The sequence below is a fragment of the Chiloscyllium punctatum genome, chromosome 11 (genome assembly GCF_047496795.1).
Source record: "Chiloscyllium punctatum isolate Juve2018m chromosome 11, sChiPun1.3, whole genome shotgun sequence".
Lineage (NCBI taxonomy): Eukaryota > Metazoa > Chordata > Chondrichthyes > Orectolobiformes > Hemiscylliidae > Chiloscyllium > Chiloscyllium punctatum.
In genome coordinates, this window is record NC_092749.1 from 37,139,474 (window position 1) to 37,157,156 (window position 17,683).

The following is a 17,683-nucleotide window of genomic DNA, read 5'->3' on the forward strand; positions in this document are numbered from 1 at the left end:
ACAGTTGGGTAAGTGCTCACCTTTAAGCTGTGGTGAAAGTTAAAGCCTATTACATTTTGAAACAAAATAAGGCATTTCTCATCATATCCTGAGAAAAGCTGAAATATTGTCTACACAACCGATATCCACAAAACATTTAAACGTTATTTCTCAGTGCAAAAAATAATTATACAAAACCATAGTTTGTTGATTCTTCTGGAGTTTTCTGTTTAGTTGTCCCGTTTCTGATTCCTGACGTCTTCCTTAATGTGTGAGTTGGCGAAAAACATTATTCCGCACTGGTATTTTACTTCACGTATGCCTGTCGGTAATAATGAACAAAATGATGCCAATCCAAAGTATTGGAATCGGATGTTGGTTTATCCTGACATCTTTCTGGCAAACAGCAGATGGAGCTGCAGCTTTACTCGTGTCCTTTTGTGTCGATTTCAGGTGAGAAGATGCGAGAAGAGAAATAAAACAAATCGGCAGCAAGGACAAAGGCGCCAAAGGAGACGGACATGGAAAATGGACTTCCCTGTGGTTTCGTGTATTCTATTAAGTCACACTATTACTGAGGAAATTACACAAATCGGCAATGACTTGAAACAAGCAAAAAGATGTTCGAAGTGCATGAGTGATTAAGTCATATTTCTTTGTAGATGTGAGTAATCAACCAGATATTATGCGAATTACTTAGGTTCTAGTTGCATTGCATTGCATTCTAGAAACTGCATTGCGTTGCAGTGGTAATATGGTGCAATGTTGTATTTTGTGTAATATCGTATAAGCTCATTGCAACTTCTTGTTTCTTAATGTTGATGTGCAGTTTTGACATTGAACGCAAAGTTTTCGATAAACATGATTACAGCGCAGATGTTTCTTACTCAGATTAAAACATCGATAGCAGACACTCAAAAAGTTTAATTTTATTTCCACTCAATTATTAATTCAAATGATATTCAGAAATAAAGTATACTTATAGTTTACAATATGCAATTAAACTTGACATTTGGAAAACCAAAACATTTTCTCCTTTGCTGTATTAAAGGAAATAAATTTGCTGTTCACGTACAGTTCAGAATAAATCGCTGGCCCGTATGAGGCCCGGAAAAATAAGCAGTTACCGTCCACTTTGAAGCTGAGTTCGAGCTCAGAATCAGATCTTGCTTCAGAACGCGCATGTCCTCAAGTTATTTTCTCATTGATTTCTGACTGATCACGGTTATCAGTATTTAATGAAATCTCACACAATGAAAGGTAACGCCGGAAATATCGAATACAATTCAGATACATTTCTCAAAATCCACACCCTCTCGGCTAAGCATCTACAAAAGTGAAATAGTGCAGACTCTAGACCTCTGAACAAAAACAGGAAGTGCTGGCAATACTCAGCAGGTCAGGCAGCATCTGTAGAGAGAAACTGAGTTCCTGTGCTGGGAAGTGGGAGTCTGCCCACAACAATTTAATGTTAAAAGTTTTCATCGCTGTAAAGTGGGATTTCAGCCCCTTAATCACAGGAGAAACTCCAGTCTTTGAGAGCTCTCGGCCACTTGGATGGCCGGCAGCTCTGTAATGATGCTGTCTGGCTTGCTGTGTTCCTCCAGCCTCCGGCTTGTCGATGGATTCCAGCATCTGCAGGCTTTGTTTGTCTCTCGCTCTGCGGTCCCAGCAGCGCCAACCGAGGTCGGTGGTCACTGCTGGGACTACAGACTGTCCCGCCACAAGGAGAACCCAGGCAAGTCAGGGTCAGGGGTTTCAGCGAGAAAGTTGAGGGGGCGGTTGTGTCCAAAAGGCTACTGGGAGGGGGTGAGTGTAGGAGGAAATGACCTTGAGTGGGAATGCCTCTGCTAGGCCAAAATATCCAGCAAAAAGTGCACCCCTGATAGCAATGGACTTTGCCAGTCTTACCCCACGAGATGAAATGCGCCCCTCAGATAGAATACTAGGGCTGACCCTTTCAGATACAATACGGGATGGTGGGTGGCGTCGATAGATGAGACTCCTAACACCAAATAAAAGCAGTTAGATGTGACAATTAGATGTGACTGTAATAAAATAGGTAAAAACAATGACTGCAGATGCTGGAAACCAGATTTTGGATTAGTGGTGCTGGAAGAGCACAGCAGTTCAGGCAGCATCCGAGGAGCGGCAAAATCAGTCAAGTTCTCAAAGAAAGCGTATTTAAATTTAAAACGAGGGAGAGAGAATCACGATATTTTTCAGTCACCGGTCGTGCAAGGTTGAGGCTCTCAATAGACCCAAGGCTGGGAGGCCCGGCCTAACTACCCCACCCTTAAAAATGTCAGAAGTGGGGGTGGGGGGAGGGACACCTGCTGGATTCCGTCCCTCCCCCACTCCCCCACCTTCAAACCCGGATGGCCCGGCATATGTAAAATCCTTTGTTTCCACAGATATTGCCTACCCTTCTGAGTATTTCCCTGTTGTTAAGTCCAAAGATAATGTATTGAAGAATCTGGTCCATTGTCATGGAACAGAAGGTTAAGAGAGTTGGCAGATGGGGGTTGTGAATCATGAAGGGGTCTGGACAGTGTAAATGGGAGAGGCTGCATGAGGAACATGAGGCGGATGAGAATGCTTTGGGAGCTGGATTCACTAATGACTTTCAATTGAGAATTGGATAAACATGTGAAGAGAAAATATATTTCAGCGTCACACGGCAGAGACGTTGCTCCTACAGAGAGCCAGCAGGATTACAATAGGTCGAATGGCATACTTCTGTGCAGCAACCATTCCGTGATTTCTCCATTACAGTAGAAATGTAAGTAAATTGATATGCATATTTTAACGCTGGGAATACCTCAACGGATTATGCGCTGGGACGTTATATTAAATAGAATTTTGAAAATTTTAAATAAAAATAATCCACCAATGAGAAACAGTCTTTTATTCGTTGACCCATTGCAATATGTTTGCAGTGTGTATTGTGCATGTTTATAGGTTTACAGGACATACTGTAACATTCAGTACACTGCATTGTATGAAGTTTAGTTTTTGTCTCTAAATATTGTTTTTCCAGTGCACATTCCCAAGGTAAGATAGCACAATGAAAAGTAACTTGGAATGTTCTTACTTTGATTCGAATAAAGTTAGTTGACTCATGTTATGCCATTTTTCTAATTTCCCCCTGCTCTGAGTAAATGTTTGTATTCACCTTTCCTGACACAATGTCAGCTCTGCTTCGGTTGTAAGTGTTTGGTCTGCTAACGTCCGCGAATAAAAGTGTAAAATGGCCTGGGCAGCTCCAGGCTATGATCTACCTGTTAAGACGTTACATTACAGGACATTTATTATCAAAAGGCAATTATTTTATCTTTCATTTGTTACTGTTCGAATTTGTTCGGGAACTCCTGCCATTCTTGAAACCGATTATCGCAATTGTTCCCTTTAACTGAAACCAGCCGTGTTTAACGTTCCCTGATTGCATTATCACGCAGCTATTTTCCACTGGGAACCTCGAACAGCTTCTATGAAATAATTTCCCGTTCAGACTGGCCTAAGGCATCATCGCTTATTTTCTGTGACTTTTTATTGATAAACATTTTTCTAAATAGTTCACCGCTGTAACATCTGACCTGACTATTCTCCCTTACTAAACGCAGAACAGGATCTCGTCGGACTTGTTTCTTCTGTTCAATAATGGCACGAGGTAAAACGGTACAAAAGCTAGATAAAGCCTTGTGCATTTTAAGTTTATTTTCTCCTTTTCTTCAATGTTCAACCCAATTGATCAGTCATCCCGATAGTATCTTTAATTTTTCGCGTCTGTATCGTAGGAAAGCTTCCAAAAGAACACCAATTAGTTCAAAAAAAATTATTGAACTAAATGAGAGATCAGGACAGGAGCTCAAAGTGTTAGTCAAAAAAGGTAGGTTTTCAAGAACCAGAGGCGCGAGCAGAATGTGGTGAATGATGCCACAGTTTGGAAGAAAGAACAGGTTAACGGTTTCAAACTCAGTTGTCAGTCGGGGAACGTTGTCTTGCCGAAATAGCTTCATTGACTCCCACTACATTCACCCAAATTTCTCGATCTTTTGCCGACACGCGGTTTTATTACCTCAAACGCCGATAGGGCAACGCACTGGACGGACAACGTGACTGGAAACACATCACACATCCGACTTCCTAAGAGGAAACAATCCAATTCTAAGTATGCGCAGACAATTCTTTATAAAGTGCCCAACTAAACACGGACAACTCCATTGAATTGCAAACTTTTTGCCGTTTTAGTTTTATCGGTACAATTGGGCGAAGATCCACGTTTAGAAACTGAAAAAACGTGTGAGCATATAGATTTCATATCTTTCCACTTTTTGTCCTAGGTAGTGGCTGGAGCCGTATATTCGAGGAATCTCCACATCCAGGGGCGGGGTGGGGGGAGGGGAAAGCACTCCTTTGGGATGTCACGGTGGTTAGCACTGCTGCCTCCTCGACCCAGGGATATGGGTTAAATCCCACCTTCGGGCGACTGTCTTTGTGGAGTTTGCACATTCTCCCCGTGTCTGCCTGGGTTCCCTATGGATGCTCCGGTTTCCTCCCACAGTCCAAAGATGTGTAGGTTAGGTGGATTGGCCATGCTAAATTGCCCATAGTATGCAGGATAGCCATGAGAAATGCAGGGTAATATGGTAGGAGGGTGAGTCCAGATGGAATGTTGTTTGGAGAGGCGGTGTGTACTTGATTGGACCGAATGGCCTGCTCCCACACTATAGGGATTCTACGGTAACTTTTCTGGTAGAACTGATCATTAAGATCTCAAACTGACAGAGGATACCTCTAGCTATGGTAAGATTCAGTTTAGGCAAAATGTTCCTCCAAAGAACGTCATTTTTTGAAATAAATGCCATTTCAAAACCAATCGCGTCCTTACAGGAGAGATTGCCGTATATATGAAGTCCTAGTTTCTTCAATCTTCCTGCGACCCTTTTCATTCATTCGTGGGACGTGGACGTCATTGTTTGGCCAGCTTTTATTGCCCATCCCTCGTTGTCCTTGAAAAAGTGACGGTGAGTTGCCTTATTGAACCGCTGCAGTTCACCTGCTGTGGGTAGACCCACAAAGCCATTAGGGAGGGAATTCAAGGATTTTGACCCATTCGCATAGAAAGGAAGGCCATATATTTCCAAGTCAGTGTGGTGAGTGGCTTGGAAGGGAACTTGCGGGTGGTGGTGATCCCATATATTTGCCGCCCTTTTCCTTCAAAATGGAGTGCTCACGGGTTTGGAATGTATTGTCTAATGCTCTTTAGTAATTGCAAGGTAGTAAAGAACTGACTGACTTGAGGATTCCTGCACAGGTCCTTAAAAGTGAGAGATCTGTTAGATGTATTTCCTGAAGTGTCTAAAGTCACGAGGCAAGGCTGGGATCATGTTTACAATGGGGGTTGTCACACATCCAATAATTGACATTATGTCCGACCTCACATACGCCATCTTGAATATACCAGAGCCATTTGATTATCGACATGGATCAACCTAATCTTCAGCAGGGGATTGGACAGGGAGCTATTTCAGACTGTTGAGTAAATGAGGTGCTTTCTCTATAGGAGAAAGTTTAATAATAATATCCGATTTCTGGAATACTCTGCCAGGAATACTTCAATGGAAAAACAAAAGTTGAACACGTTTCTGTCTAAATAAAACTATAGGCGTAAAAGTATATTTTAAAATATTATTTGTAAAACTATCTGTGATTGAATTAAGCATACATGCCTATACAGCAAATTAATATGAAATAATTAGTTTTTAAAGAAACTTAATTGGAATAGTTTGTTACTTGCTGCACACTGAAATGCCCTTCCAGTTAGGGCGACGGTTTGACGGAGCAAGCATTATCGAAACGCCTTAAACTTGCTCTCTTGGTTTTTTTTTGAAGAACTGTCGTTTGCGGGGTTTGTTTGATGCAGGATTACCATTGGTTTGGGATGTGTTGGCTACGAGATCACATTTTCAGGAACCTCTGAAAAAAAATGTGTACGTTTTAACGTTGGGAAACCCCGGGAGAACGGGTAAATCACATATTCTAAAACACCGATCGGACGGGATGGTGTAGACGTTGCAATAAGTCAATAGAAAATGGTCGCCTTTTCTAACACCGACCGACAGTCGTTCCTCGGCGTGGAATTTAAGGAAACGCATTGAGTAGTGCGTGAAGGGAGCTGTCCTAAGAAGGGCTTTCTGTGTAAGCGGAGAGTGTACGACCTTCAAACATCAAGTGACCCTTTGAAGAAGCTGAACAGCTTGAATCGACGAGCAATGGTTTGTTGCAAGTCTTCAAATCCTTGTAAAACAAGCAAAGATTTCAATAAACTGGTATAATGAAAGCACTCTGACTAACAACTCAAACTTAACCGAAAAACTGCCGCGCAAGTTTTCCTCATAGTTTGCAGTATCACGGGTATCAGCCTGGTCCCGTGAATGCTGCTGTTGGGTTCTACGTTCCCTCAGCAAGCAATTCACTGAACACCACCAGCGGCGGCAGAAGCATTTGTGTCCTGCCCATGAAGTATCCAGTATCCAAACCAGAAAAGCAGGAGGTCCGAATCTTTTCTGTTCACAGGGTTACCTAAAGTGTCATTTGAAAAGTACGTTCTACTTGGATTAAGGTGACATCACACTTGTTGGAGTTGCCCTAAGAATCCCATTTTAAAATTAGGAATGCGGTTCCCCATTAACTCTACAGCACATGCAATATGTGAAATGCTTTTACCAAAGTGATGTCTGGGACATCACTGAATCGGGCTAAAAGATCCCAGCCAGCCCAACAGCCCCGTGTTCAGTAACCCGCTGTGTTTTCTGTTGTGGATATATACTTAGACTAGCTCCCAGCTCCCTGTGGTAATTAATGATGCAGTAAAGTACTAAAATACATGGCCATCCTCTTCTCAAAATAAAACTCCGCTGTCGGTTTTACGAAGTAGAGAATAACGCTCCTAGTCACATATAACATGTCAAAAGGCATTTAACTCTTTGCCCATTATATGTTTGCGGAAGCTTCATCCCGAGATCTGAAAATCCTGCTACCTGCTTCGAAGCACCCGTCACTATTTCGTCTGTCCAGTTGACAGCACTTCAGAGCGAGAAGCCGAAAGTGATATGCCATCAACGTTTAGCTCCACACCAGCCAGGAGCCGTGAGACTCCTTCAGCTCCACCCCCAATGAAAATTGCAGAGTCGAGGACATGAACGGCACAGCTGAAGTTTCTCTCGGGCAGTGACATTGGGCTAACTCTTGCCATTGTGTTCGGCGACTGGAGATTGGAGGTACAATAGCGATATACTTTCCGAGTTGCTATTTTGAAGATAACCAACATTAAATCACAACAGTTTTATTATGCACTGGAAAAGATAAATGTAGAGTGCAGCGTGTGTCTGATCTTGCAGTGAAGCTTTTGACACGCCCTACACCAGGGGTTTGCGAGAATAAATGTTGATTAATCTGGGGCCAATGATCAAAATGCCGTGCTGTCTTTCTGTTATGATTTATTAACGATACAACAAGTTAAAATTAAAATGCGAATATAATCAGGAGCAGCTACTTTAAAATATAGCCGGAATTGTTAGGCACCATACAAAACTCTTCATTCTGATAATGCCAAACGGTAATAAATGTGTGCATGAATTGCGCCGCCAGACGTGTTTCTGATTCCTTAAGGCAGATAACTTTCCAGAACCCCAGCCATTAATGAAAACCAACTCACTCGCACGAGGAAAAGGTTTGCTCATTTAAAGAACATCGAAGTTCCAATGAGATAAGAGCCGAAAATAACAACATTAAAAATGTTTCTTTTGGCCTTCAAGACGGGGGGTGAGGGGGGCGAGGTGGTGGGGGAGGGGGAGGGGATTTGGGACGAATGGATTTACAATGCGAGAACTAAAATTGCCTAGTCAGGTTATCTTTAAGCAAATCAGCTCACTTGCACATGTGTCAGAGGTCACTCACGGAGCCCAGGAGCTGTCCAAACATGCGTTTTTCACATGTCTGCAGTCTAAACCAGGTAGCGACTTCAACTTTCGTCTGTCATATGGCTGTTTTGAGCTTAGACTGGCCACCTTCCTTGGACACCAAGTCCTGAATGGGACTCATTCCCAGTGCTTCTGCCTCAGAGGAGGCGCTAGCCACTGCGCCGTAGACTGTCCTGTTCTTCAGATGTGCATAGATGCCGCAAATAAACATAAATGCCTCTATCTTGAAACCTGTACCTGGTTTTAGTTTTATAAATTTATGGTAGTCTTACTTCGGAGGGGAGCAGTGTTGTTTCTGAGTCACAAGGTCCTGAGCTCAGGTGCCCACTCCAGGACTTGAATCCAAAAGTCAGAGCTGGTCCTCCTGTGCAGCAAGGAACCTGTGGCAAAAAGAATATCGCAAAGTTGTAAAAAGACATGAAGCATTTGCAAGAGCACATGGATAGGTTTAATGAGTGAGTCAGACAGTGGCAGATGGAGTATAATGTGAAAAATTGGGAATTTTTTCACTTTAGCAGCAATTTTTAAAAAAATGTATAGTTGAAGCAGAAAGAGATTACAGAACTGTGAAGTACAAAGGGATCTGAGTGGCCTCGTACATTCATCTCACAACGTTAGTTTGCAGGCACAGATGGTGGTATATTGAATGTTGCTATTTACTGCAAGGATATTGGAATATTAAAATAAGGAAGGTTTGCTACAATTGTATGGGGTGAGACCATATCTGGAGGACGGTATTGCTCTCTCCATGGATGCTGGGTGACCCGCTGTGATCTCCGGCATTTGTCGTTTTCACTGTAATTTCGACCTCCTTATTTACGAAAATACATAATTGTGTTGGAAGAATTTTTAGAAAAGATTCACTTCACCGACTCCTGTCTGAGCGTGTTATTCATTGGAGAAGGATTGGATAGGATGGGCCTGTATTCATCAAAGTATAGAGGTGAATGACAAACTAATGAGAGGTGTTCTGATTGAAACGATTCTGAGAGGATTTGACAATGTGAAAGCTGAAGAGATATTTCCCCTTGTGGGAGAGACTAGAACTAGGGGAAACAGTTTAAGTAGAAAGAGTTTTCCATTTTTAAAAAAAAAATGAGTGTTTTTTTTTCTCTCCCAGATGGTCTTCAATATTTGGAACTGTCTTCCCGTGAGACTGGAGAATGGCGGAGGCGGAGTCATTATATTTTCAAGGGAATGGGAGGTACGTTTTTGCCTAACAAGGGGAGCAGGAGTAGTCAAAGGATAAAGGGCTCGGCAGGATACGGAATTAAGGGTACAATCAGATCAGCCATGATTTTATTAAATGGAAGAGCAGGGTCAAGGCGCCGAATGGCATATTCCAGCTTCTAGTACTTAGTTGGTAGATATGTTCATGAGAGTTACTCTCAGTTAAGAAGTTTGAGCAAAAGATTTGCCTTCTCTGGTGAACTTTCAGCATCCTATGACACAATTCCATTACAGGCCCTAGAGTTATCACAGGCAAAATTTATTTGTCAATAAACATCACCAAAGCAGATGTTCAATTCATTATCACCTTGCTGTTTGTGGGAACTTGCTGTGCACAAATTGGCTGTCACTTTTTCCTCCCGTGACTACACTCCAATGCTGGAAACCAGAGTTTTAGCTTTCTTTGGCGCTAAAGCCCTTCGAGCGGTCGGTTGTCCTAACATTCCATTTTTTCTCAGTTTTCCGTCCCTCAGGGGATATTACCTTGAAAACAGGGTGAAAATCAGTATTAGTTCCAGACAATTTCCAAGAAGCACCTTTTTGACGTTTACCTAAATTCTAAAGATAATGTTTAAAGTGGCAATTGGAGGTCTTCACAATGCTAATATTAATTACGCTGGCACGTTTAACTAAAGTTACATAAAAAAATATCAATCTCAACCCCAATTTAGACACTTACAAGGCTAGGTGGGACTTATTACAGTTGAACACCACAGTGAAGTGTTTTTTTGTACTGGAGTTAAGTCGGTTCTCGCAAAATACACGGGGACATGGTGGGGACAGAGGTATGGCGGGGAGAGCGGAGCACAACGCAGCTCTCGACACACAAACTACTTGCAACCAAATAAAACTCCACGCCAAAATTGTGTTTAACATACTTTAGACGATTGCCAAAATGAATGAAAAATGCAACTATAGGTTAACTCCCTGATGAATTCAGTGCAGTTTATCTTGAGATTCCCAGTCGGGGCGAATTGCTTGGCGGTTCGCTAACATGTTCAATTACGCCGTCGGCTCTTCCTTTTCGGTTTTTAAAGCACGCCCAGCTGTCTTTATCTCCAGCAAATTTGCGATAATGGGGAATAACAGTGTATAGACCTCAAAAAGTAAATGTTTTGCATCTGAATATCTAACAGCTATCAGGACTTTAAAAAAAAAACTGCAGATGCTGAAGACCAGAGTTTTAGCTTTCAGAATGTTGTGGCATGTAACATCACGTCCCGCTCAACACTTTATCTGAAGTTGTTCAAGATCCACAGGTTAAAGCCAGGCCTTTCGCTGCATTCACTCGGCCGGTTCACTGTATTGTTTTCCAGCTTAGGACGCACAGTTTCCTAGTTTCAGAATGACTGCATATATAGCAGGGTATGATTTGTACTTTTAAGTTCAAAATGTCGACAGCAGAGTCGAATCTGGGGCACAAACAATCGTCTCGATTGTTCACAATGGAGCCGATTGTACTCCCCTTCCTCGCTTGTGACACCTTTTCCCACGGGCACCTTTCAGAGCAACCCCAGAAGCTGCTTGTCCTTTATCCATTTTCAGGCGAGTGTACAATGCGGAGGGCTAGAGTTACACGAACTCGTCTGTAATGGATATTTGCCACTGAACCAGCTGAATTCCTGGAGATCAGGCAGCACTTACATAGCTCGTTCTACCTGTTTAGCTTGAATTGATACAAATGAAAGTTCGTCCCTCACCCCTCAGAGGGAACAGGCAGAATTCTTTGTTCTTGCCCGAAGTAGTGTTACAGTAGAAGTGACGGCCTTTTCCAAGCGTGACTCAAGAGGTGACCTGATCTTTCTGGGAAAAGGAGAGTTTCAAAACGCCTTGACTGCGGGCACTCGAAAGTGGAAATTCCAGACAAAAGGCTCCACAAAACGTCAGTCAGCCATATCGATGTAAACAAAGAAGCTCAAAGTGATCCAAAATATTAAGAATACCGCTTCTTCCACTTTAATGCACACTTAAGTCCCAACTTTATAACGGTTGCCTTTGCGTACCCCTTTTAAAACCATCACTTTGGTCAAAATGAAAACAATGCTTTTGATTTAAGGTTTAACGTTGTCTTGGGAATACACTCCGGTGTATGTGAGCTTGGAAAACACGCTGAAAGGGAAGTACAAGATATCAGGCGGCACGGGGCTGAGAAGACTTCTGCTATCACTTTCAGGAGCGTCTGCTGCAACATTTACAGAAAACCTTTTGGAAATGGTAAATCCTAAGCCGACAAGAGAAAGGGATTTTCGACGAGCGACCAAGAACCAAGAATTGCCCCTGAATAAATAGTTCTTCGGCGGAATGGTGCACTAGGTCCCCTTCAGAATTAGATTTGAGCACCATGTACTGAACACAGAACATCTGCATGTTTGGTTCGCGTTCTCGACAAATAGTGACATATGTGGAGATCATTGGCACTTTGGTCGATTTCCGACAGGGGAAGACACCATTATCAATCAACTGTGTTTTATCAATTACCAGTGATTCTCATCGCTCACCGTGGTCTGTTCTGTTAAAATATCCCAAAGTATTTTAAAGAGTTGCCAGCAGCAGTTTAAGGTTACAGCTGAAAGAACTTTAGCAGGTGAAAAGTGTCAAACATGTCACAAAGCAGACTCCGGAAATGAATGGACTGTGATGCTACAGAATAAACCTTTCACATCTGGTTTGTTAATCTGTTAAAAGCATTTTTAAAAACCGCTAGATGCTGTTCATTTGATATTCCTTGTGCTCATGGCGAGTTTCAACAGTAGTTCTTTTGCCCGTTGTTTTCGACTAGTCTCCGCTTTCTTTATTAGAAGAACAAGTCTTTTATTCTATCCAATTGCTGTTATATATTTGTCATACCTTCGCAATGAAATCACTGTCTGGACTCAAAATATGATTTTGCCTTAAGGCTGTGTGCGAGCACGAGAGAAAATAAAACACATTCACCAAAGTACATTTATGAGACAGAATAACTATGCGTCTGAGACACTCATGCATCTGTGTGTATGATAGCGAATATATATGAGGTAGAGAGCTGCGTGTGAGGATGAGGGAGAGACGGAGAGGAATGTATATGCATGAGAGAGAATGGGTGTAAAAAGTGAAAATGTATGTCTTAGAGAATAAGATAGAACACACATTATTTGAAGCAGTATGCGTTTAGGGGAACGTGTTTGATGTTTTCAAGTGTGAGGGGTAGTCCTTGTTTTACCAGGCAGAGATAGTATGATAATAACATATAGGTAAAAACAATGACTGCAGATGCTGGAAACCAGATTCTGGATTAGTGGTGCTGGAAGACCACAGCAGTTCGGCAGCATCCGAGGAGCAGTAAAATCAACGTTTCGGCAAAAGCCCTTCAGGAATAAAGGCAGAGAGTCTGAAGGGTGGAGAAATAGAGGGACTCCCTGAGATTCTTGTAGAGAGTGGAGGAAAACTTCTTCAAGGCAGGCATCCTTGCAAGAGGATTCGCAGTAGGGTTAAAATCAACTAGGTAAAAACAATGATAATAACATATCCCCAGTTCATCCAAGCGTGACAATTTTGAAACAGATCGTAGTTTCTCGATCCACCAACAGTGTTGGCGGTTTGTTCCACAGTGTAAAAATCGTTCTCCAGAATGTCCTGGTTTCTTGCAATGTCCTAAATGTGTACTTGCACAACTGCTTGCATTTAAGTTTTGCATATGACGATATAGGTCGAATTTGTTTGAAACTTCCAATTTTAAACACATCTGCTGCCTTTCCTTTAAATATTCGTGTTCCAAGAAAGAAAAAAGGTAATCCATCTTTCTTATGCACCATTCCCTGATGTTTTGAGTTCAACTCTGTAGGTCCCTCTGTACCACATCCAAAAAAACTCAACAATCTTTCTGAAATAGGAAGATCAAAACTGTATGCAGTATTCCAGATGTGATCTCGCTAAGCCAACAGTTTTAAAATGAACATTCTGAATTTATATGTCAGTCCCCTGCTATGTACTTTGCTGGCTTTCATTTCTTAGTAGTTTAGGAACCTACTGCTAATGGTTTTAATGAACTGTCCACCAATACAAAAAGATCTCTCAACCTTCTGTCTGCTACATCTCATAACCGTTTATTTCCTTGCATTAAATTGAATCTTGAATGATGCCATCCACTAAACAGGCTTGTTAAAATTCTTCTGAATATGAATGCATTGATTTTCATCACTTGACCCTCCTCCCAAATTGGTGTTTTCAGCAAATTTGTTCAGCTAGATCATTTCTGAAGTAAGAAACTATAGTGGATCCAACTGAACCTTGCAGCGTTCATCTGGTAACTGGCTGTGAACCAAATATCTGTCCATATTTTGTTACATGTTAAAATTCATTTTACAGAGTATGGGCCTGAATAACAAAGCCAACATTTATTGCTTTATTAAGCTTCTTGAGTGTTGTTGGAGCTGCACCCATACAGGGAAGTGAAAATTATTCCATCATGCTCCTAACTGCTGCTTTGTAAATGACCAGATAAGTTTTGGGAGTCAAGAGGTGAATTGCTAACTGTAGAATGCCCTATGCATTCCATTATCTATTATAAACTTTGCCAATCCAATTTGATATATTTTAATTTCTGTCTGACCTGATGTAGCAGCCTATTATGTGGGACAACAGCAATGTCCAATTCAATTGCATTCTACATTTTCACTAGAACCATAGGAAGCAATGACTGCCAGTGTTCTTGCCACAATCCTGATCAGTACCTAGGTGTGCTGTGGAAGCAAATGATCCTATCAGCAGAAAATTTCATGCAGAAAATTTAAGGATTCCAAGAGAATTCCCTTGTAGAATTCCAGCCATCACAGAATCACTACCTTCAACATTGTGTTTTATGCAAAAACGGCATTCTCTCCAAATCTTGCAACTTAATATTGAGGGCCTATCAATTATTAAACAAAACTTTATTGGATGTTTTGCCTCTCAACACTTCATTGACATCATTCACCTATGAGAGACCAATATTGTAACTGAAGAAGCAGGTCGCTTTTACATCAAAGTCTTTAACTTGCTGTGTTATTCACCTCACAGTAAACACAGGTGTGTCAGTATCCGATCTGACATTACTGTGCAGCCAATCTGTCAGCATGCCATTCTGTGATACAATTAAGGACTAAGGTTTCCATATTGAAAATATTTATATGACCACAATGTCCTCAAAGAAATCCAACAAATTATTCAAGCATGATCTTGCACATTTACAGCCATGTGGGCTGTCTCACCTTAGCCCAAGCCCCTTACATTACCCTTGATGATTCCTTCATGATATATAATTGAGTGATTCATCCCTAATTGAAATTGGGAGGTCACATTTCCTATTTTTCAATTCCCTGACATATGGTTTGATTCCTGGATACTCTGAAAGGTGTGGGAAGGTTCACAATCATTTAACATGGTTCCTTGAGAACCTTCAGAATTAAAGTTAACTGTTCAAAGAGTCTTGTGAATCTTGAGTTTCAACCACGAACCAATATGTTGACTACAAATAATTGTTTTTCTCAGTCTTCCTTCACTTTTGAAATATACTCCAACCTTCAGCAGTTTGTCCTAATTTCTTCTCTGAATGGTATTTTTGTTAAAGTCCACTCACATTTGCAATTTATTTATCTTACTTATGTAGAGAGATCATTTTTCTTTGGTGGGGAACTCTGAATAAAGAGACACAGATCTCAAAATTATAGCTGAGCCTGTTATGAGTAAAATCAGGAAGCACTTTTTCATAAAAACATTGCAATAATCTGGATTCATGCTAAAAAAAAGTGTTTGCTATGATAATTCAAATATTCAGGAATGGGATAGCTTTTTGTTTATAGATAGAGTTACCATTGTATGAATTGAGTTAAGATGCAGGACCACCACAAAATATTGAAAATGGATTCATAAATTGAATGACTTATTCTTATTTTCATATGCCAAAACAGTTCAAGCAATCATCACAATAGGTGTAGTGGACAGCAAAGAGGGTTACCTCAGATTACAACAGGATCTTGATCAGATGGGCCAATGAGCTGAGAAGTGGCAGATGGAGTTTAATTCAGATAAATGTGAGGTGCTGCATTTTGGGAAAGCAAATCTTAGCAGGACTTAAAAGCTTAATAGTAAGGTCCTAGGAACAAAGAGACCTTGGAGTACAGGTTCATAGCTCCTTGAAAATGGAGTCGCAGGTAGATAGGATAGTGAAGAAGGCGTTTGGTATGCTTTCCTTTACTGGTCAGAGTATTGAGTACAGGAGTTGGGAGGTCATGCTGCGGCTGTACAGGGCATTGGTTAGGCCACTGTTGGAATATTGCATGCAATTTTGGTCTCCTTCCTATTAGAAAGATGTTATGAAACTTGAAAGGGTTCAGAAAAGATTTACAAGGATGTTGCCAGGGTTGGAGGATCTGAGCTACAGGCAGAGGCTGAACAGGCTGGGGCTGTTTTGCCTGGAGCGTCGGAGGCTGAGGGGTGACCTTATAGAAGTTTACAAAATTATGAGGGGCGTGGATAGGATAAATCGACAAAGTCTTTTCCCTGGGGTCGGGGAGTCCAGAACTAGAAAGCATAGGTTTAGGGTGAGAGGGGAGAGGGGAAAGATACATAAGAGACCTAAGGGGCAACTTTTTCACACAGAGGGTGGTATGTGTATGGAATGAGCTGCTAGAGGATGTGGTGGAGGCTGGTACAATTGCAACATTTAAGTGGCATTTGGATGGGTATATGAATAGGAAGGGCTAGGAGGGATATGGGCCAGGTGCTGGCAGGTGGGACTAGATTGGGTTGGGATATCTGGTCGGCATGGACAGGTTGGACCGAAGGGTCTGTTTCCATGTTGTACATCTCTATGACTCTATGACTCTATCTATCACTGGGCCACTAAAGAAAAAACTCAAGTGCTTAAAGGAGAGCTCCTTGCAAATGCTGGACATAACCTATGTTGCAGTATCGCAGTGTGCTATGTGATCCACAGCATGACAGTTTAGAAGATTGCAATTGGAGAAGGTAGAAGAGTTGTCAACTGTTAAAAAGCAATTGAGTGAAGGAGACGAGGAAGAGGAAGGATAAAAGCACATTCCTTTGTGACAAATGATGAACTTACTGCCAAACACAATAATTGTCTTGAAATCTTTCCTAGTGTACATATGAACACATTTGCCTTTCTTAAAATTTTTATGCAGTGCATAATTCCCACAGGCTCTTCTCACAAGTAACTGCTTTGAAATACTGTACTTACATCTATTGAGACTCTTCAGATGCTTGTAAGTGATGACTGCGGGGGTCACAAATTTGAGAGTACTGACTGTAGACTGAATCATTTCAGTTACAGCTGTGATAGCATAGCAGGTCAGGCAGCATCCGAGGAACAGCAAAATCAACCTTTTGGGCTGGAACCCTTCATCAGTGGGAGAATGGATGTTTGTGGATTTGGTGTCAATCAAATGGGCTGCTTTGTCCTGGATGGTTGAGCGCTGCTTGGGCTGCACCCATTCAGGCAAGTGGTGTCTATTCCATTACCTTCCTGACTTGTGTCTTCTAGTTGACGGACTGGCTTTGGGAAGTCAGGATGTGAGTTTCTTGCCATGGTATTCCGAGCCACTGTCCTGTCCTTGTAGCCACTGTATCTATGTAGTGAGTCCAGTTGGATTACTAGAGAGTGATAACCCCAAAGATGGTGATAACGAGGTATTCAGCGAAAGCAATAACATCGAGAGTCAACAGGCAGTGATTAAATAATCACTTATTAGAGATGGACATTGCTTGGCATTTGCAGCATGCCCTTCTTTGGGAAGGTGTTGCTAAACTTGAGAAAGTGCACACAAGATTTATAAAAATGTTGTTAGTATTGGAAGGTTTGCACCTTAGGGAGAGTCTGAATAGGCTGGGGCTACATTCCTTGAAGTATCAAATGTTGAGAGGTGACTGTATAGAGGTTTATAAAATCATGAGGGGCATGGATGAGGTGAATAGCCAAGGTCTTTTTTGTAGCATTTGGGAGTCCAAAATGAGAGGGCATGGTTTAAGCTGAGAGGGGAAAGAATTAAAAAAGACTTGAGGGGTAACCTTTTCACACAGAGGGTGGTGGTTGTATGGAACAAGCTGCCAGACGAAATAGTAGAGGCAGGTATAACATTTAAAAGGCATCTGGATGGGTGTATGAATAAGAAACATTGAGAGGACTATGGGTCAAATGCTGGTTAATGGGACTGGGTCAGATTGGGATGTCTGGTCAGCATGGGCGAGTTGGACCAATGGGTCTGTTTCCATGCTGTGTGACTCTATGACTCTATGAGAGAATGTGAGGGTTACAGATGCTGGAGAATCATAGTTGAAAAATGTGGCACTGGAAAAGCACAGCAAGTCAGGCAGCATCCGAGGAGCTGGAGAGTAGATGTTTTGGGCATAAGCCCTTCATCAGGAATGTAACTCTGATTTTATGACTAGTTCTTCATGTATATGCATGAATAGTATATGGTCATGTGATAACACAAAGATTAGCTTATAGATAT

The 17,683-nt window shown here is 41.7% G+C and overlaps 2 long non-coding RNA genes across 8 annotated transcripts in view; one reads left to right on the forward strand and one right to left on the reverse strand.

Moving 5' to 3' along the window:
- Positions 1 to 2,872: 2,872 nt before the first annotated feature.
- LOC140482904 (uncharacterized) overlaps positions 2,873 to 17,683 on the reverse strand; it is a 47,867-nt gene continuing 33,056 nt past the window's right edge. The window contains exons 2-5 of one of the 6 annotated variants that reach the window (XR_011961814.1): positions 9,502 to 9,677; positions 7,916 to 8,344; positions 7,023 to 7,290; positions 2,873 to 6,279 (exon numbers count right to left, since the gene is read on the reverse strand). This is a non-coding gene — a long non-coding RNA (uncharacterized lncRNA). Of the gene's footprint in view, positions 6,280 to 7,022; positions 8,345 to 9,501; positions 9,678 to 9,873; positions 10,811 to 10,838; positions 11,864 to 17,683 lie in introns of those variants that run through there. The other 5 variants (XR_011961813.1, XR_011961811.1, XR_011961812.1 and 2 more) reach the window with 5 other exon arrangements.
- LOC140482905 (uncharacterized) overlaps positions 6,360 to 17,683 on the forward strand; it is a 31,252-nt gene continuing 19,928 nt past the window's right edge. The window contains exons 1-3 of one of the 2 annotated variants that reach the window (XR_011961816.1): positions 6,698 to 7,262; positions 9,085 to 9,168; positions 11,251 to 12,135. This is a non-coding gene — a long non-coding RNA (uncharacterized lncRNA). Of the gene's footprint in view, positions 7,263 to 9,084; positions 9,169 to 11,250; positions 12,136 to 17,683 lie in introns of those variants that run through there. The other variant, XR_011961815.1, reaches the window with a different exon arrangement.